The sequence below is a fragment of the Copadichromis virginalis genome, linkage group LG20, assembly GCF_057382275.1.
Source record: "Copadichromis virginalis isolate Kocher_CV1m ecotype Utaka linkage group LG20, C_Virginalis_male_GT1.1, whole genome shotgun sequence".
NCBI classification, from domain to species: Eukaryota; Metazoa; Chordata; class Actinopteri; order Cichliformes; family Cichlidae; genus Copadichromis; species Copadichromis virginalis.
The window spans coordinates 12,613,226-12,635,194 of NC_140637.1; the positions used below are offsets into that span (position 1 = coordinate 12,613,226).

At 39.4% G+C, this 21,969-nt stretch overlaps 1 protein-coding gene across 1 annotated transcript in view; it reads left to right on the top strand.

Moving 5' to 3' along the window:
- Window positions 1-14,671: 14,671 nt before the first annotated feature.
- Window positions 14,672-21,969, top strand: part of LOC146684441 (vitamin D3 receptor A) — an 83,055-nt gene continuing 75,757 nt past the window's right edge. Inside the window, exon 1 of the mRNA XM_085443122.1 lies at window positions 14,672-14,821. The gene's annotated coding sequence lies outside the window, so the exon portion shown is untranslated. The remainder of the gene's footprint in view (window positions 14,822-21,969) is intronic.

Below are 21,969 nucleotides of genomic sequence, written 5' to 3' on the forward strand. Positions count from 1 at the left end.
AATCATTGCTATGACTGTGCCACTATAATTCAATTCAATTCAATTTTATTTATATAGCGCCAAATCACAACAAAAGTCGCCTCAAGGCGCTTCATAGATACAGAGAAAAACCCAACAATCATATGACCCCCTATGAGCAAGCACTTTGGCGACAGTGGGAAGGAAAAACTCCCTTTTAACAGGAAGAAACCTCTGGCAGAACCAGGCTCAGGGAGGGGCGGCCATCTGCTGCGACCGGTTGGGGTGAGAGAAGGAAGACAGGATAAAAGACATGCTGTGGAAGAGAGACAGAGGTTAATAACAGATATGATTCAATGCAGAGAGGTCTATTAATACATAGTGAGTGAGAAAGGTGACTGGAAAGGAAAAACTCGATGCATCATGGGAATCCCCTGGCAGCCTACGTCTATTGCAGCATAACTAAGGGAGGATTCAGGGTCACCTGGTCCAGCCCTAACTATATGCTTTAGCAAAAAGGAAAGTTTTAAGCCTAATCTTGAAAGTAGAGATAGTGTCTGTCTCCTGAATCCAAACTGTAAGCTGGTTCCACAGAAGAGGGGCCTGAAAACTGAAGGCTCTCCCTCCCATTCTACTTTTAAATACTCTAGGAACAACAAGTAGGCCTGCAGAGCGAGAGCGAAGTGCTCTAATAGGGTGATATGGTACTACAAGGTCATTAAGATAAGATGGGGCCTGATTATTTAAGACCTTGTATGTGAGGAGCAGGATTTTGAATTCAATTCTAGATTTAATAGGAAGCCAATGAAGGGAAGCCAAACCAGGAGAAATATGCTCTCTCTTTCTAGTCCCTGTCAGCACTCTTGCTGCAGCATTTTGGATTAGCTGAAGGCTTTTCAGTGAGTTTTTTGGACATCCTGATAATAATGAATTACAGTAGTCCAGCCTGGAAGTAATAAATGCATGAACTAGTTTTTCAGCGTCACTCTGAGACAGGATATTTCTAACTTTAGAGATGTTGCGGAAGAATGCAGTCTTACATATTTGTTTAATATGTGCGTTGAAGGACATGTCCTGGTCAAAAATGACTCCAAGGTTCCTCACAGCGTTACTGGAGGCCAAGGTAATGCCATCCAGAGTAAGAATCTGGTTAGATACCATATTTCTAAGCTTTTCAGGGCTGAGTACAATAACCTCAGTTTTATCTGAATTAAGAAGCAGAAAGTTAGCGGCCATCCAGGTCTTTATGTCTTGAAGACATTCCTGCAGTTTAACTAATTGGTGTGTGTTATCTGGCTTCATGGACAGATAGAGCTGGGTGTCATCTGCATAGCAGTGAAAATGTATGCTATGTCTTCTAATGATGCTGCCTAAGGGAAGCATGTATAATGTAAACAGAATTGGTCCTAGCACTGAACCCTGTGGAACTCCATAATTAACCTCAGTGTGTGAAGAGGACTCTCCATTTACATGTACAAATTGGAGTCTATTAGATAGATATGATACAAACCACTGCAGTGCAGTACCTGTAATACAGGGAGTGCAGAATTATTAGGCAAATGAGTATTTTGTCCACATCATCCTCTTCATGCATGTTGTCTTACTCCAAGCTGTATAGGCTCGAAAGCCTACTACCAATTAAGCATATTAGGTGATGTGCATCTCTGTAATGAGAAGGGGTGTGGTCTAATGACATCAACACCCTATATCAGGTGTGCATAATTATTAGGCAACGTCCTTTCCTTTGGCAAAATGGGTCAAAAGAAGGACTTGACAGGCTGAAAGTGGCATGGGTTTTGGTGCCATAAATAGTCAAAAATAGTGAGATATCTTGCAGAGGGATGCAGCAGTCTCAAAATTGCAAAGCTTCTGAAGCGTGATCATCGAACAATCAAGCGTTTCATTCAAAATAGTCAACAGGGTCGCAAGAAGCGTGTGGAAAAACCAAGGTGCAAAATAACTGCCCATGAACTGAGAAAAGTCAAGCGTGCAGCTACCAAGATGCCACTTGCCACCAGTTTGGCCATATTTCAGAGCTGCAACATCACTGGAGTGCCCAAAAGCACAAGGTGTGCAATACTCAGAGACATGGCCAAGGTAAGAAAGGCTGAAAGACGACCACCACTGAACAAGACACAAGCTGAAACGTCAAGACTGGGCCAAGAAATATCTCAAGACTGATTTTTCTAAGGTTTTATGGACTGATGAAATGAGAGTGAGTCTTGATGGGCCAGATGGATGGGCCCGTGGCTGGATTGGTAAAGGGCAGAGAGCTCCAGTCCGACTCAGACGCCAGCAAGGTGGAGGTGGAGTACTGGTTTGGGCTGGTATCATCAAAGATGAGCTTGTGGGGCCTTTTCGGGTTGAGGATGCAGTCAAGCTCAACTCCCAGTCCTACTGCCAGTTTCTGGAAGACACCTTCTTCAAGCAGTGGTACAGGAAGAAGTCTGCATCCTTCAAGAAAAACATGATTTTCATGCAGGACAATGCTCCATCACACGCGTCCAAGTACTCCACAGCGTGGCTGGCAAGAAAGGGTATAAAAGAAGAAAAACTAATGACATGGCCTCCTTGTTCACCTGATCTGAACCCCATTGAGAACCTGTGGTCCATCATCAAATGTGAGATTTACAAGGAGGGAAAACAGTACACCTCTCTGAACAGTGTCTGGGAGGCTGTGGTTGCTGCTGCACGCAATGTTGATGGTGAACAGATCAAAACACTGACAGAATCCATGGATGGCAGGCTTTTGAGTGTCCTTGCAAAGAAAGGTGGCTATATTGGTCGCTGATTTGTTTTTGTTTTGTTTTTGAATGTCAGAAATGTATATTTGTGAATGTGGAGATGTTATATTGGTTTCACTGGTAAAAAGAAATAATTGAAATGGGTATATATTTGTTTTTTGTTAAGTTGCCTAATAATTATGCACAGTAATAGTCACCTGCACACACAGATATCCCCCTAAAATAGCTAAAACTAAAAACAAACTACAAACTACTTCCAAAAACATTCAGCTTTGATATTAATGAGTTTTTTGGGTTCATTGAGAACATGGTTGTTGTTCAATAATAAAATTATTCCTCAAAAATACAACTTGCCTAATAATTCTGCACTCCCTGTACCTACAGCATGTTCTAATCGCTCTAATAGGATATTATGGTCAACAGTATCGAATGCTGCACTAAGGTCTAGCAGGACAAGCACAGAGATGAGTCCACTGTCAGAGGCCATAAGAAGATCATTTGTAACCTTCACTAAAGCTGTTTCTGTGCTGTGATGAACTCTGAAACCTGACTGAAACTCTTCAAATAAACCATTCCTCTGCAGATGATCTGTTAGCTGTTTGACAACTACTCTTTCAAGGATAAGTGCTGTTCACTAAAGGAAAAATATTGTTTCATTTTTTTCACAAAAAAATGTGAGCAGTTTAACACTTTGTTTAGACAATATCAGCTATTCTTTGACCATTGAGCCAAACAGTCAAACAGTTGTGGCTTTATATTGAAAAGCAAATGAGAACTTACAAATATGTACACAGTCCCTATGGTTAGGTAAATACAGTAAATAAGAGCATGAATAAGAAAATACAGAGTATACAAGTGTGTGATAAATAGTGCGAAATAAAAAGTGCTAAAAAGTGTCTAAAGTGCACATATCCGGAAGCAGGAGTGTATGCGTACATACCCTGGTGCAAACATAAATGATAATTAAAAAAATTTAGCTTAGCTTGCATGCTTACTCCTGCTTACACTGCTTACTGTCTGCTCCCCTCTCACAGGCCTCCACTGCACGCTAGCATGCAGCAAATATGACAAGCACGGACACTCGTAGTCAAACATTTACCCATGACAACTCAGGGCGACAGCAGCAGTGTCTAGGGGCCTAACAGTCCTGTTCCTTTTCTCCCTCTCAAGTCAAGTTCTTAAGCTGAACATTTAAAATGTAAGCCAAATGAGTCTGAACCAAACAGGGGTCGCTACAGCAGACGCTCCGTCCCACACCGACCTTCGAATGTTTACACGCAAGAGCTTTATTTCCTCTCAGCTTTAAAATGCTTTTGTCAAAACCTGACAATGGAAACACTGCCTCAAACAGTCACTTACCGACTGACTGAGCTTGCTTTATTATGTCCTACCTGTCACTCATGCCTGCACGCGCGCGCGCGCGCGCGCACACACACACACACACACACACACACACACACACACACACACACACACACACACACACACACACACACAGTTCCCTTTCCCCCCTCACATTAAACATTTAACCTGAGCTTGTCAGGGAGCTTATTGCTTTGCCTGGAGACTTTCAACAATCATGCTTCTCCTGGTTTTACCTCAAAGCTTTTTAAAAGTAGAGGTTTAAAAAATTAAAATAGAGCCGCCTTGCGGTTGAGTAAATACAAAGCCGGGATGTTAAGGAATAATGCTGCGTGCACTGCCTGTCTCAGTAGGAATCGTGTTTGTGGCGAATTTCAGTGTTTCCATGTCCAAGCTCAAGAAAGGCGGTGTTGGTACGCCAGTGTGTAATTTTCTATGTATAACCCTGGCTCTGAGGCTTTACGCTTTTCAGCGTTTCCAGTTTATGATTTTCTTCTGATGTTCTTTTATTTTAATGGGATAAACACACACCACTCATGCACAAAGTATAAATTTATGGACTTACACACACTGTAAATACGCATATGAGCGTGTGTGCTCATGCACGTTTTGTCTCTTCATTCGGCTGCACAGCTGGGGAAAGCCAGAGATTTTTCAAGCCTTTCATGCCTCCTCAGATCTTCCTTTCTCTCTTTTTTCCCCTCTGTGGAAATTATACAGGATAATGGAGAAAGCATTCGGGCTTATCCAGATTTACACCTGTTGTCTTAGAAGGAGAGCAAAACATCAGCAGCACAAGACAGCCTGTACTTCGGTGGAGTATGCCTGGCCACACACAGACATCCTGGTGTATGCCACCAAACATGTGGAAACATATCCTGAGGCGCCCAACCATATGTACTGCTGTAATATGCATCAGGCATTTGTTTGCACACATGCAAAGGTCTAAAACAGTACTGTCAAAAATAAAGTTATGTCTTCATCTAGGGATTATTTCAATTATAAATAAGACATGGATTTTTTTCTCATTAGACTAATTGTGGTAAATTTAAATAATAAACAAATAGTAAGTAAATAATTGTGGAAATTTAAGTGTAATTCAATGCATTTATTTCATATTATTATTATTATTATTGCTTTCAGTTTGGACTTAGTTTAATCAGATCACTGCCATTTAATTTAAACCCTAATGGCCAAACAGAGTAACAATTCCTCTCACATGTTTGTTTTCGGATGTGTATGTTCCTAGAGTCACATGTTCCGTGCTCAGTTTAACCCCTGGAGTATTGTGATGTGTGTTACCTGGATCTGCTCACGAATATTCTACAGCTCATGCTAGAAAACAGCACTTGAAATTCTGTGTAGAAATGACAAAGATTTCCAGTTGTTTCATTAACTTTTGTGCACTTAGAATGAGTGAAAGCGTACGTTTTCCAGCTGTGTCAGAGGTGGTAGAGAGCCGTGATCATTTCCATGGACTGTAGAAGGAAAAAACGAGGGGCAAAGACAAATAGACACTGCCTAACCTCCAGCGGAGGGAAAAGCAAAACAGCAAGAGCCTCTGCGCCAATGACATAAAGAACAAACAAACAACATGTCCAACAATAGGGCGAAGAAGAACTTGTAAGGCACCATCTCATTTTTGAAACCTGCTGCCAGTTTCCAGCTGTGGGGAAACCAGTGTGGGATGTGTGGGATACTACATAAAAACAGGAATTTTAGTGGTAGGAAATTGCCAGTAGTCAAAGTGTATGATTTCATAGTTCAGTGAAATCACATCAAAAAAAGGGACAAAAATGCCATGAGAAAAATAACACGAGTAAGGGCGAATAATACAGCTGGAAAAGAAGAGGTCTCGCCCTGCTGCTCTGTTCTCTAGCTTCAGTTCTAAAAAGACAACCCCCATTTTTTTATATATGAAGTTTAGATGATAGCTGGAGTTATCAGGCTTATTCGTGCTCATGAGAAAGTATGTCATCTGTGGGCTTCTAGCCAACACTGGCACTCCATTTTGGCCTCTGACACGGCGGGTATTCCTTTATGCTGTTACGCAGCACGTGGACTTTTTGGAAGATGTGCGGCAATTAAAGAAAGGGAACGTGAGCAATTTGGACACGGAAGAGTGCTTCAGTTTAGGCTGGCAGGGCTTCCTCCCTTCCATTTAGCAGTACAGTGGAGGTCATGATGGGCCGGTGGGAGAGGGAGGAGTGACAGGAATGAAAACAGCTGAGAAACCCTGCATTGAAAAAAACAACAAAAACACTAAAAGTCTTTACCTAATGTAGCAATGTAGTATATAATGCTGTAGGATGAGAGATGAGGCACCAAACTTTGGAGGGCTTATTGAACTTTGAATGTTGACAAAATGATCCATTTAAAGATTTTCTGTGTTTTCTTATCATGTCTTATTGTCACCACATCGTAGCGGTTTGGGATCTTTCTTATTTTGGCTTCAGAAAGAATAACTTTCTGTAATTACTTCTCCTGCATGGACCGAGCGCAAGCCTGCGGGGCGACAGGAGATGAAGCAAGAAAGGAGGACAAAAGAGAGGGGGTTTGGTGTTGTGCAACCGCTTGACATTGATCAGGGTTGTCGAATGATGACGCGGCAGTCCATTGTCTCATCCATCTGCACTGTGTGCAGTCTCTCTTTTTGTGACTTCTCCCTCCCCACCCAGAAACTTCTCCTTTATGTTTGTGCACATACTTTAGATAGAGAATCAGTTGAAGTCCACATTACCACAGCTCTAAAAGAAACCTAAGATGTTGTTTTAAATGTGTGGACTTAACCCCATGTAATGGTCTTGTGTTTTGTGAATTGATCTTACCTAGTCTTAAAATAAGCCAAAAATTTAACTGACACTTTAATTTATCGAGTAAATTAGAGAGGCAATGAAACATGTATTGACTGAGAAAAATCAGTTTATGTTTCAAACACAAGGCTTTACTGATTTTTGGTAATCTAGCTGCATATGTTTGAGATTATGTGGTGATATTTCACTCCGCTCTTCTTAAAGCACCTCCCAGCTAGTGAATTGGCTTGGTTAATTCTTCTGTACAACAGGCAAAGCTGTTCCCACGACAGCTCAATAGATAGCTCCAATATAAAGAAAATACTAACTGAAGGCTTCTTCCGTAAATAGTCTTTGCATCACTGTGAGCCTTTTCTTCGGCTCAGTGTCCTGCCATCAGAGGAAGTTGCTCTGTTCAAGTGGTATCCACAGGGCATGGCATAACCTCGTGAAACAGGGTGATAATGTTCCCTGCTTCCCACATAAATCTTCAACTTTAGCACCAAAGTATCCCAAACTATCACATTCCCTCGTATTTCTTTTCACTCAAGAATCTCAAACTGTCATTCATCTGTCCTCAACACTTTCCTCCGTGTAAATGATCACGACTCTCTACCACCTCTGCCACAGCTGGAAAACGTATACTTTCACTCAATCTAAAATCTGTAGAAATCTTTCTCAATTCTACACAGAATGTCTAAGAGCTATGTGTGAAATGTGGGAGCTGCTTTTCTTCCATTTTTGCTTCCTCTGTGCTTTCAGCCAGGTTATGATTAATATGTTATAATGTGGTAAGATGCTGCTCTTATAAGTACAATGTATATCTTCTTTTTTTCTTTTTTCAGATGATTATATCTTTAGTTTTCTGTCATTATTTGCTTATATTTTTTTAAACCAATATTATATGTGAACAAGAAGATGTATTATAAAACAAATGTTTAAGTTTAATTGAATCTTGGCAGACTATATTTTTTAAATCTAAAGAAAAACAATCTATATAGAACAAACCAATTTTTTAGTGCAATATTTACTTTGTTTTAGTGTTGTTTAACTTCAACATAGATGTTTCCTTTTGTATTTATTGTTTTATGACTTATTTTATTTACCTTCAAATACATATTTGGGTACACAAGGCAAGGAGAGGTTTTTTTAATTACAAACACAGCATCTTTATTAATACTTACATTACTGAAAATAATGAATAAAAGAAATTACTGATAAGTTTCTTCAAGTCGTTATTTGGTGTTTATCAGAATTATCACATTAAATATCTGACAGTTCTGATCATTTGTTCCTAATTGATTTGCATAAATCAACATAAATGTTAATGAATTTGCCAAATAATTTAAATCTGACTGAAGCAGTGGTGACATATAGTTAAACACATTCAAATACTACAATTAAGCACTATCTTAAGCTATACTTAAACTGCACTACTTTTCTGGAAAGCTATTTTACTCCGAGACATTTGTGTGGTTTTACTTTACTTTGTAACGTTTTTGTAGCTCAGGGTTTTTGCAAAATATTTGTATTCATAGCGATCTTGTGCATTTTTTCAGCCAGGTGCTTTCCAAGTGTTTTGTTTTTAAACATTTAAACTATTTAAAACATTTCACTTTGAGCTCTTTATGACAAGTATTACAACCCCACAGCTTGTAAGAATAATTCTTTTCTGAGGGTTCAATTAAAATAACTGTTAGTAGCAAAAAAGTAAGAAAACTGTTTTTTTAAAGAAAAGTCTTCTGTGTTTTCATCCTCCTGCTTCTATTCAGTCAACCTATATCCCAACTACTTCAACATTTATGTGTATTAGGCATTGATGCAAATGTATAAATTCATTTTATTTATAAATACAGCTTTAAGTGCTCTGTGATATTGCTGTTGTATGGTTTTACTTAAGCTGTAAACTCCTAGAGCAGCCTGTGTTTTTTCCACATTGAATAATTCTACAATTATTCCATCATTTGACCAAAATAAAAAATAAAAATCTCTTTTAAGCGCAGATGGAAACTATTTTTGCAGACTCTGTCTGTACACAGGTGGTGTGTTATGATAGAGGTGATTTATGACTGTGTAGGTGTTCGCGGTGGACTGCTCCACTCTGACTGGAAGTGCTTGCGCTCTCTCTCCCACCCAGCCACTTCACATTAAATGCTTCCTGAGGAGCTGAAAAGACTGGAAATAATCCATCAAATAACCCCACCCCTATGCGCTCGTCAGCCAAGTGGCAATACAGTAACGTAACATATTGGATTTCTCAGATTGTGAACAAATAAAATGAGCTCCAGCGGCACAGAAAGGAGTGCTTGAGTGTGTCTAAATGTGCAGTTTACACAGGCAACATATTTTGTAGCTCATCACTTCCTGAGGAAACGTGAGACACGGATGTATTCTGAGAAAAAGGAAAGTGCAAGAATGACTGTTACAGTAACTCTATAAAGATATTTGCATCACATTTACACAGTAGTTTCGAGACATTGATGTCTTCAGCATAATCATTATTTTTGGGGGAAACCAGTTGCATGTGTTCTGCTGGTTCTTTCCTTTTCATATCCACAAACAGGGAAAATTGTTGATGATATTAATGAATTTAAAGTAAATGATATTATGAAGTATTGTGATTTAGATATTTCATTCCATTTTATTGTAAAATTGTGTTGAAACATATATAAAATATAATGCAGGTTTCTACAAAAAATCTCCATTGACAATAAATTTAAATGATTAAGGGAATCATTTACTACAACTAATTAAAAGCTCAAATGCAATTTTAAGAGATATTTAAATATTTTTGTGTGTGCTTTTTTGTTTATTTTTTCATTATTATTATTATCAGTATTATTATTGCTTGTATAGAGCACATTCTATGTCCCTGTTGGAACCTCAAGGTGAAAAAAACAGCATCTAAAAAGGAAGAAGCAAATTGTTTGAAATGGTAAAATAAATACCTGATGTGTCAGACATGTGAGACAAGAAAAATCTCACATTTGTAAATGCTTTTTGTATTTTGTAAACAGAACAAAAACCACTTTTTTAAAAACAGAGTCAAATAAACAGAATCAGTTCCTCTTTGTTAAAAAAAAGCCAACCATTTACATAACATGTAACCAGATGAGTAAGTAAAACTGGCGCATGTAGAAAACATAAGATAAGATAAGATAAGATAAGATAAGATAAGATAAGATAAGATAAGATAAGATAAGATAAGATAAGATAAGATAAGATAAGATAAGATAAGATAAGATAAGCTAAGCTAAGATAGAACTTTATTAATCCCTCGGGTGGGTTCCTCTGGGAAATTCGATTTCCAAAAAAGCACAGCACCGACAGAAGTTACAGAGTTATACACACACACATATATATAAATACAGAGACAATATAAATAAAATATACGAAGGGGATAAATAGAATAAATAGGAATAAAAATAAAAATACAAGTGAATTGCACATTTCAAGTATTGAGTCTATTGCACCGTTGACTATTTACAAAAGTATTGCACAAAAGGTATTGCACAGTGAGGTGAAGAGGCACTACAGCTTAGTTGTTCCCTCCTTTGTCCTCCTGTTTCCCCTCCCTCTCCCCTCCAGAGAGGAGTTAAACAGTCTGATGGCGTGTGGGACAAAGGAGTTTTTAAGTCTGTTAGTTCTTGTCTTTGGGAGAAGCAACCTGTCACTGAACAGACTCTTCTGGTTGTTAATGGCCGTGTGCAGAGGATGCCTGGCATTGTCCATAATATCCATCAGTTTCTTTAATGTCCTTTTCTCTGCCACTGTCACCAGAGTGTCCAGCTTCATGCCGACCACAGAGCTAGCCCTCCATGTCATCAAAAGGAAACTTAAAACTCTGAAAAGAAACAACAGGTCAAGTTTCACATTTTCTGCGGCTCGATTGGTTCTTGTTTATGTTCCGTAAAGTGGACTGCAGCGTCAGTGGGATTTTGGCTGTCAGAGCTTTTACTTGGTACCACTAATCTCAGGATACAAAACTTCCTTTATGTGGTTTGTAAGAATTTTAACAGTGTGTTCTGGGCACAATGGGCAAGGTGCTGAATAGGCACTATCTGCTGTGTATGAGAGAAATACTCCTCGAGTTTCATAATTATGTTGAAACGCAGTGCCAGACTTGAGTATGGCAGATGGATGGACAGATTGCACGGCGGCTCTGATTTCTGTAAGGTTCTCCCTGATTTCTGACAAAGCTACACTGATAACACATTTGCTGCATTTCTACACTGCACTCTTGCTGGACCGCATTCATTACAGAGCAAAAGAACTTAGCTAAGAAGACTGTCCACAAGAAATATGGCTTGTTATAATACGGACATGAGTAATATGTTATACTGATATTTATAAACAGAGGAAATAAATAAGTCAGTCCTGCTTACTCTGGTGATTCATGGGCTTTAGTCTTACCCCAAGAATGACATTTGTGATTATGACTGAAATGTCTCAACATTAAGATGGATTACCATGAAATGTAGCACATTTCAAGTCGCTGTTGCCTTATTTTTAACTGTTTTCTGGTTGAATAAAACTGTAAAATGGATTTCCATTTACATGACTGTAATCTAGTTCCAATAACATTACAGTTCAGGTTTGTAAATTCTAATCAGAGCGGACTATGCTAACAAAGCCTGGTCTATGCAGGAGTGGCAAAAACAATTTGCTGACTTACTGACCCCATGTTCCACTTTTGCTCAGCTCTCAAATTTCCTTGTGTCTGAATGGAAAGAATGCAGCAAATTTGTTGAGAATATAGGGTCCAGTTTATTGATGTTGGAGGCTTGTGATGACATTGTCGAAGAGCTGAAGGATGAGGCAGAGCCAAGGAGCATAAAAAAAATCTTAAAATGGGGACAGAGGAAAGGGCCTGATTGTTACTGAGACTGCTCCTTTCCCTGGACAGTGTGTTCCTGTGTGCGGCCGTGTAGGTGCCAAAACATCCCTGAGAATCTTGTGGCTCACTCAGGGGACACAGCAACCAATCTTCTGGCTGCACACTGTGAAGCTGATCAAAGAGTGTGTTTGCCAAGTACTGCAGCATTCCTTTAGGTTTGTGCAAATGCACTGGTCTTTGTGCCTTCTGACTGCAGCTGAAAAACCAGTGTGAGGACTGCATTCATCCAAGTAAAGGTCCAGTCATATATAAGAGCCAGTGGGCCAGGGCTGCCTGCAACTATTTGCTTTTCCAGCTGTTTTCTAGACTCACCCTGTGAGTGGGAGAGAGTGCTGTGTGTGTATGTGTGTGTGCGTTGGTTAGTAGGTGGGGGCATTAAAGTGAGATGGAGACATTCCGAGTTCTAGGAAGGAAACTATTGAGGAAGAGAGAGCTATGAGGAGTCCTCGTGTTTCTTCTGCTCCTATTGCTGTAGTGTGTGTGCACAGTGAAAACACCCCGAGAAAATCCGGGCATCTCATGTGATACTCGCTCACTTTCTCTCTCTCGCTCTCTCTTTTTTGTTCTCTTTCTCATGCACACACAAACCCAGAGGAAGACTAAGTCCCTTGTGCGCATGCCCCTGACATAAACACGCCCATATGCCTTGCATCGTATAGACTGATCCGCCTCTCAAACACAAAGCAACAAGGGATGGCCTAGATTCCAGCACATGCACACACAGGCAACGCTGTACAGAGGAAATATCCCGTACACGTGATTGTCACGTATATTGGTTTATGAATGTACATGCATATATATTTGCCCTGTTAAAGCTGGCTGCACTGATTCATGCACCGCTTGATTGAGATAAGAAAGTCAGGCGGGGGGTGGGGAAGAAGAAACATTACTGTTATCAGCCAAATGGGAGCAGCCATGCTGCTGTAAATTTGAATAATGCATTTATTGCAGCAAAGGCTATTTGGCGATAGGAACCACATATCCAGTTTTGAAGGATTCCATTATATTTTTCAGTAAACATTAGTTTTTTGACATCCATATTTGGTTAGTAAATGGAGATTGTCTAACCCAGTTAATATTTAAATGAAAAAGCGGGAAACAAATAGAAAAGCTTTGATCTCCCTCCCTTATGTGATATCCAACCATACAGATCATTTTAACCAAGGTGGCCTGTTCCTTATATGCAGAAAATGACAACTAAACTACAAGTAGGCAATGCAATTCAATTACTCTTAAAAATGGGAGAGTGATATGAATAGAAGTATGAGAATCTGCAGTCGTCAGCTCGAATGACCTTTACAGTGCCATTCACTGCTGACTATCCTCATGGCGCAGAGCTTAAAAGTAAAGATTTTCAATGCAGTAATCAAGCCGACATTAGGCTTTGACAGAATAATGCCACATAACTGTATGACCGAATGACTCAGCGAGATAGTGTATTGACATGCTCAGTCGCACCTATAAGAAGGAGAAGAGCAATGTGTTAGTGTTTACTTGAATTGAAAGGTTAAACAGGAACGCGTGAATACCTTTGACCTCCGGCAGCTAGACTGACCTGCACAGCCTCAACCTGTGTGTCATCAAGCATTAATGGTGACAACATACTGATAAATGACACTTGTGGAAAATGTTTCAGTAAGTTGCAGCATGGGTCTATAGTGTACAGGATGCAGAAGTGGCTTAGGCTCGCATGCATATCACACTGTGACGCAAAGACATGTAAATGCATCGAGATACCACAGTGGCTACTTCTGTAGAGAAATATCTCAATGTTACAGTGCATCTAAGAACACGCAAAGCATGTAGGTGTATTAAAACAGGAGGTCTATCAGCAATTGCAGGGGCATAGAGCAGAGAAAGTTAGCATGGTCTGCTGCAAAAACAAAGCACAACAAGTTTCCTTATGCCAAATGCTAAAAAATTCCTACTTCTACAGAAAAGTTCAAGCCATCAATATGCTCACATGGTATCAGTGCTTTCAGTCCCACATGTACAGAAACTTATGGATTTATGTAACTGGCTTGTTGTCAGTGCCAGCTTTGCATAGGTTGGAAGGTTTGAAATCCAGCTCATGGGATTTTCATAAAGCAATGAGATCAAGCAATAAATAAACAAATAAATAAATAAGTAACATAAACCAAGTCATACAGAGTGATACCCTGAGCCATCCAGGGAAATGACAAGAGATAGCTAAAAGAAGAGAATCAGTTCTAATTATAGAGTGGGCGATGTGGTGATTGATGTGCTACAGTAACCGCCCAGGGGTGACACAGAATAGCACCACAGGGCCCTATCATTCCCACAGAATTCTTTCACCCAGTAAACAAATTAGCTTTGGCGTGTGTCCCAATATACGGTAAATTATGGACACATACCAATAGGCGAGTCGGTCAAAATGTTTTCTAGGCTAAGCCGTTATCCCGTCATCATGGGTATACTATCAGCTACCACCAGTTTCCAGTACAGAGGGAGCACAAAGGTTAGAAGAAGCTGGAACTTTCATATATTATGTATAGGTGAACCATATATGATTCATGATGAGAAATGCGGACACATTTAAGCTTCAAATGCAACGGTATTAAAACAGATCCCTCCACCCACCCACACATACACACACCCGTGAATTGGTCAAAACACGTGTAGTATATTTAGTATACATCTTTATAGATTCATACAGCTAAACGCCCTGAACTTTAAAAGCTGCCCTTACTTTTTTCGACTTTACCCCTTATTTCAGTTTATATTCTTAAGGTATATTTCTGCAATTGTTTACTATCTATCGGACCGTCAGCTACGTCACGACACACCCCTATATGGTACGGAGACAGCTGGAAACTCAGCACGAGACTGAAAAGCTTCTCGACCAATGGGAAAAGACACTATTCCAGAGTGGAGAGTTGTGATTGGACATCTGGGAGGGGGATTATATATATGTACAGATATGCCCGACTGCTAAACCATGTGGGGCGGGACTACGGAGAAGTGCTGTCCATCTATGTTGATACAGATCTGAAAAAAAAACTGGACTAACGGAGCGTCTGCCTACGTTGCTTTTCGCGTGGACTAATGTAAGTTATTTTAGACTTTCCCGTACCTTTGGGCGTGCCTCGCGCTGTCTGACGTGTTATAACACTTTTGTAGCATTATACTTAGGCCATTTACCCCCTCTCGTTTCGTTTAGCTTAAAACTGCTTTTCAAGCCGAGTGGTACACGCGCTTTTCAGGCCAGCAAAGTGGTGCTGCCGTTAACGTTAGCTGTTGTCATTGCTCTCTAGCGGTCTGCATTATTTTGACATGCAGCTGACACAAACAATGCGTCCAGTGAGGCTAGGTGTAATGCCATTGTAGAGAGGCCATTTTCACAGCCGTCCCGCTACTGTAACACAACAATTCCGTAATAAGCGTGGCGTGTGAAAATTAAAGGACACTTTGGCGGTGTGTGACCGCTGGTACCGCTGTTTTTCTTCTTTTTCTTTTACTACCCCGAGTCCGGTCCTCGATCAGGCTCAGCCCGCTTGTGTGTGAGGGAAAAGGAAAGGGGCAAAAAAAGAGTCTTTTTAATTATGTGTCAGTTGAATATGTACCGACACATTTACACGCCATGTAACCTCCGGTGGTATCGCAAATGCTCAGTTTGCTAGATTTTCTGGCTACACGTAAGCACTTGGTTGTCCTATTCGGGCAAACAAAACAGCGTTTAATGGCAAAGCGGCGTGGACGTGTTGCAAAGTTTAGTTTGAATGAAGTGTTGCATCATGTGTAACTACTGCTCCTCACACACGAGCCCGTGAAATGACTGTGGAAAAAAGTCCAAAGCCCCTTCCTCTGGACGTGTTTACCTCGAGCACGTCAGGTCGTTAAAATCGCCAGATTTATAGAATGACGTTTGGCGCTACAGTGTTTCCATGCACGAAATAACGGCACGTCAGCGGTAATGTTACCCAACTCCCACCTCTCCGACTGACCGTTAGACAGTCCTGCTTAATTCACTTGTCTTTTTTTTCTTTCTTTCTCTGTTTACAGTTTTTGTTTTATACAGAGGGCAAAGTTTTTCAACGCGGGGGGAAATTGTTCACCTTTAGCTCCACTAGTTACTCCACATTCTACATGTGTATGTTCGCCTCCCCTGCAGCCCAGCAGCAGGGCCAATGCGCAAATCCCTATCCTTTATTACACTGCATTAAAATGAACATGTGTTAGCCTGGCGTGCAAAACAGCAGGCGGATTATTGATGTGGCTTTAGACACATCAATAATTTACGGGGTTGCATACTTTCCTTCTCAGAGGTTGTCCGCCTCTGGTGCTGAGGAGACTGCAGGGAAAAGACAAAGGGACAGATTAGCATGGAGCCAAGGGGAGCAGAGTAGACATGCATAGACTTCAGTAAGGTGACATGTTGTCTGAGTCTGCTGTCCCATTCTATTTTATGTCTTAAATATGCATTAGCAGATACGAGCCACTAAAAGGTCAAAGCTACACCATCTAGTGATTAATTTCAGTGTTTGTTTTTCACAAAGTAAACTTTAACTATCCTGAAACCTGTGCGTCTTTCATTCTCAGTCCTTAGTGCCCATCATATCATTTGTGTTTCTTATGTGTTTCAATTTAATAACACACTGTTAGGCTTGCTTTAAATAAGAAGAGGTAAATGTTTTACTCACTGGAAGAGCAGGACATATTTCTTGGGATGTTTCCACCTGCGCAGAGAGTGGTTTCCTTGACTTAATTATTATTTGTTTATATAGCTGTTTTGCTTTATTTTTAGTGCTAAAGTCTCTGTACGTCTTTTCATGCCAAGGCAACCAGGGCATCAGAAAGTTAATGCTAAAATGAAGAAAATGAGCTGGTAATTTGTCATATTATGGTTTTGTTGCATTATTTGTACATCTGTTTTTTTTTTTTTTTTTTGCCTAGCTCTTCTGATCTTACCTGCTTGTTGGTCTCCTTTGTCCCGAGGAAAAACACAATGCTAGCCTGTGCAATGACATGATTTCTTGGCTGCTTACGCTCATATTGCCAGGAACGATTCATCTATCTATTTTCTTAACACCTTATCAAATTTAAGGTTGCAGGGTGCAACCTATACCATATACCTCTATCGACTCACATAGGGTGAGATGGTACACTTATCACAGGGTTTAGCAAAGATTCATCATGCACTTGATCAGTGTTCACTTTATTACACTTCTATGAGTATGGGAGAAGCTAGAAGTTGAGATGAATTTGAATAGAAGCAGAAACCGTAATTTCTGCCACTTTGCAGTTTTATTTATTTCATTTAAAGGATCCTACCTCCCATCTATTACCTTAGCGGGATACACAGAACCTTTCTTCTGTAATGAGGTGCTTAGTGGGGCACATTGTGCTTGAGAGGTTTGTACTCGCAGAGTTACAGGCAACTTGTAAAATGATAACAGATGCATAGAGTCTTCAAGGTGGAGAGTGCTGTTTTGAAATTCCCAGGAATATGAAATGCACATGTACATACATGTGCACATGCACACGTACTTGTTAGTGCGTGTTACATTTTTTTGTCTAACTTTATGCCGGTCAAGTCATCTGTGATTTGTGTACTAAAGTCTCGTGGCAATGCGGGCACAACCACTTTTCTTACATGTTGAAAGTGATCTTGGGTAAAAACATTGAAGATAAGATAAGCAGAGTCATTGCTCTGATGGGGATAGAAAATCAATCACTTTAAAAATGTAAAATTTTAGAGGGAAGGCTCATTATAAAATCTAAATAAAACCAAATCCCCTGGTTGAAATCAGTCCTATAAAAATCAGTTTTTAAGATCAGGGTATGTATTAGATGGTAACCCCATACCCTGGTTGTCAGCATTTTTCAATAACACTTGTTGATTGTTTAAGGGTTTTTTTTTTAGTGTTTTTTTTTTTATTTGGCACGCTGCACACAAAAACTTTTGGGTCTGATTTGGAGAATTGGCTATTTGCTGGTGTGAGTTCAACTGAATACTTCTGTTCATCTCCTTATTGATTAAAACACCTGCAGAAGCAATAGTGTTATTTTTCTAAAGCTGCTTGATCCAAATAGTGATAAAGCTTGTTGAATAAAATGACTATGTCCTTAATTGTACTAATTAATCTTACATTTAACCTGGACACTCTAGCTTTTAAAATAAGTGATTAGGGTTGGACAATAGGCTCTGCACAAACTGCAGTCATGTGGCATCTGGGTTGCAAGTAGGGCTTGGTGATAAAATAATAAATGATAACACAAAGAGACAGTGATTTCGCAAATGCAGCAGACTACTATACTGAAAAGACATGGTGCCAGTAAGCACATGTAGAATTTAAGTGGCTGATTAAAGTAATTGACACTCTTTGCCAACTCCCTGGCCCAAGTCATTTCTTTCAGAGGGCATTTTCACAGCTGAGGCATAGAGAGACAGTTGAATAGCTGTGTCTTCTTCTAGTTTGCTGCCAGATTGGATTTGTGGTTAAGTTGTACATCCATAAATGAGCCTCACTGTCTATGTCACTGAGACAGTGATGCACTTCCTGTACATTTTTTAAAGTATCCATTAAATTTGCTGATTGCTTGCTTACCCTGGACCATAAGGGAAATAATACAGAGTAGTCTCTTGAGATTTATTTTGCATTCATATCATGTTCTTGTTATTTGTTTGGAATTGACCAAAGGAGTTAGTTTCCCGTTTTGTTTGTATGCTTCTGCAACATTTGAAGCCTTTGACTGGTCGGAATTAAGAGTTTAGTTTATTATATATACACCTACAGTTGTAAATGTCTTGCAGTATATTTATCATGTTCAAATTCTGACAAAAATAAATTAAATTAACCTCATATCTAAGGAGTAAAAAGGAATCTTTAAGCTTGACAGAAATAGTGATTTGATTTATATGATGATATATATCAATATCAACTGGTGTGAAAAACATTACTGTGATTCAAGTATTTTGTAAGTGGAAAAGCATAAAACTATAGCAAACTATCACCACTGGTTTGACAGTTGCCGATCCCTGGTGCTGATGGATATCGACATCATCCATCGGCACAATCCTAGTAGAGATACAGAGACGAGGTTCTTCTTTTTAATCTTCTTGCTTCTCAGAGCGTTACAGCTTGAGTCAGTCATGGTCGCAAAAAAATAGTTTTCCTTGTTTACGCACTTGCATGTGCAGCAAAATTCATGCTGAAGAGCTTGCTACCATACAGGAGAGCAACAGTGCAACATCATCAGAAAAAAGGGGACAATGCAGAGCAGATCGAAATATCATGTCCTTCATTTTAGCCAATAGCAGTACCGATTAGCTCAACCACCATCATCAGATCAGGATGGGGTGTTGTCTTTGGGCTTAGAGAGATAAGCACTTGCTGGCCTTTACCACACATGAATGAATCAGGCTATTATTAGGTAGTATTTATAATACCGTCAAAGGTATGTGGACACAACTTTAAAGTATACTGACAGTAGCAGTGTTCTCATTCTTGTGTTTTAATTTGTCCATATATTGTTGTTAATGCTTTCAGTGTTTTCTCTCTGACCTTTTTCTGTTCAGTTAAAAAACTCAATACAATATCTTTTCTCTTTTTTCTTCTGCTGCTCTGGTGATCACACCAACCACTATCTCCTCAGTTTTTTGTTGTTTGTTTTTTAAAAAACAAACACATCACTCCCTGTGTGGCGAAGGTTTTCCCCCAAGGGAAAGGACTAAAAGACACCAGGTGTTTTGTAGTTTCAAAATTTTAAGCCTGCCAGCTGTTGGATTTCTGCTATGAATGATAAATCGGAAATTCAGTTGAGGAAAACAGATATTTTTCTGCTTCGTGGTGTTCACATGTAATAGATTTTCCTTTATTCCCATAGCCACATCTCCTCTCCACCTCCCTTTTTAATGCGAACATGCTCAACAGGGGCTAATAGATTCCTTATGAGAGGTAATTGTGTAGCTACAACATAAATGCAGGGGAGGTTCTGGTGTTATGGTTAGTCTGATTAGGTCTTGTTTGAAGCCCTAAGGGATTTGGCGAGATAAACGTCAATAGCAGCTGACCTCACAGCCTAAGGTCACAGGCTACCATGCAAGTAGCGCTCACAGAGCTGCAACTTCTCTGGGTCCCACACTGAATGTTGGTAAACAGTGGCGTAGATCACAGGGTTTGTGCACTATGTTGTGGTCAAGTGCAACTTTGCATAACACTAATGGGGTTAGAGGTTCAATTTCCACAAGGCAAAAATGCTTGCACCACTGGAAATAAAAAGCTTTTTGGATAATAGATCTCCAGTCAAGAGACAAACAGTTCCTCTGTGCTCTTGCTGGAAATTCTTTTCTCAGGGATTTTAAAATGTTTTGTCAGGAGCCATTTTAATTTGATGTAGTTTTCAAGATTGCAGGGATGGTTGAATATTGGGTGAGGGTTTTTCGTCAGAGGTCACAGTAACCGAATATTGTTATCCATTTAACAGAAAAATTTGACTGCACGCTGCCATAGCGACAGATTAAAATTCTGGTGGTGGAGCTACTGTTAAATGAAATACTACTACTACTAATGATAATAATAATAACAGGACAGAATGAGTTGAAGTTAGAGCTTGCTAGGGCTAAATTAAAATCCCAATTACATTTTGGCTTGAATTGACTGAATGATTGTTCACTGACAACATTTGCAAATTTGTACTATAAATGTGTTGCTACTTTGTGTTATCTATCTGTCAAGGTGGGGTTTTTATAATAATAATAATGCATACTTTATTGATCCCCGTGGGGAAATTATTATTTTTTTATAAAAAAATAATAATGAAAACTGATAACAAGCTCTGGTACTTGCACCATCTGAGAGTCCATATTCAATTGGTGACATCTGTTTGCTTCCTTGGAAGAAATGTTAACCATGCTATCACGCTTCCTTATGAGGTGTGAAGTGTGGTAGTAGTGAGTTCATGAATGCATGCACTTTTTATATTTTTGCTATTGTCATTTAAAATAAATTGTAATGCTATTAAATCTGTGCTATTTTTTTTATCACATTGTGCATCAAAATGATAGACAATGGCAAATCTAACACAATCTCTGTGTAATATATGATTGTGTTAGTGTTTGTGCACTCTGGCTTTAAACAAAACATTTATTACCGATTCTTGGTCTTGGACATTTTCCTTCAACCAGATCAATTTCAATTAAATTGAAAGTGGCCGTACCTTTGATGAATAGTTGGAAAATTTGCTGCGGTGATGAAATTACGTCTTCAGGTAAAGATCTAAGATCAGTCAATTTAACGTACAGCATCATCCACTTACCTGTTAGACTGATTTAAAATAAAACACGGGCTTGCATTTGTTTTAGCATGGCCTGCACAGTTTAATGTGCCCAGAGGACAACAGGAAACTAAAATCACTATTCTGTCTTTGCAGAGGTAGATTGGTGTTCAGGTGATTAAAAAGGTGCCAAGGTCTAAAATAATAAGTAGCAAACACCCGATACAAGAAGCATATACTTATTGCAACATATAATTCTTTATACCTGTAAATATAAAAAGAGACAAATGTTTTATAAGCAACAGGTGAGTAAGGAGTGATGGAACTGAATTACTTGAGTGTGTTATGTCAGACATTGTACTGCTGTAGGATATTACAGAATTAATCCACACGTTTCTGTTTTCCTGCCCACCCCCGAGCATGGAACAGACTTTTAGAGGTTCTGCGTCACATTTTGTGCTTTGAATGTTGATGAGAGTGATATATGTACAGATGGTATTGAAGCTGGCAGAAAAGCAGTCCATCAGCCATGGATTCAGTCTATGCAATGAAAACCTTGTCCACAGGCTGGCAAAAATAAGCCAGTCACAGTTTATTTCTACAGCTCATGCTGGAGGACAAGATACACACTCTTTAAAAGAAGGAATCAAATTGTGACTGTTTATCCTGAATTGCACAAATCATTAAGTGTCTTTGATTCATTTTAATTAAAGTCAGGCAGCCAAACTTAAAATGCAAAAGATATTTCTTAAAGCAGCAGAAAAGCTTTTTGTTACCATCGCTGCCACCTCTGTGGAAGATTAGACACACTTTCCATTGATTTAAACTTTGGGCTTTTTAATTAGAGTGATGTGAGACTTCACTTGGATGTGTTTTACAGCCACACTAAAAGCACGACTGGCTCATTACTGTAGTCACTCATTAAACCCAGGAGCACATGTGTTTCAGAGAGTGCATGAGAATATGGCGAACTGGACTG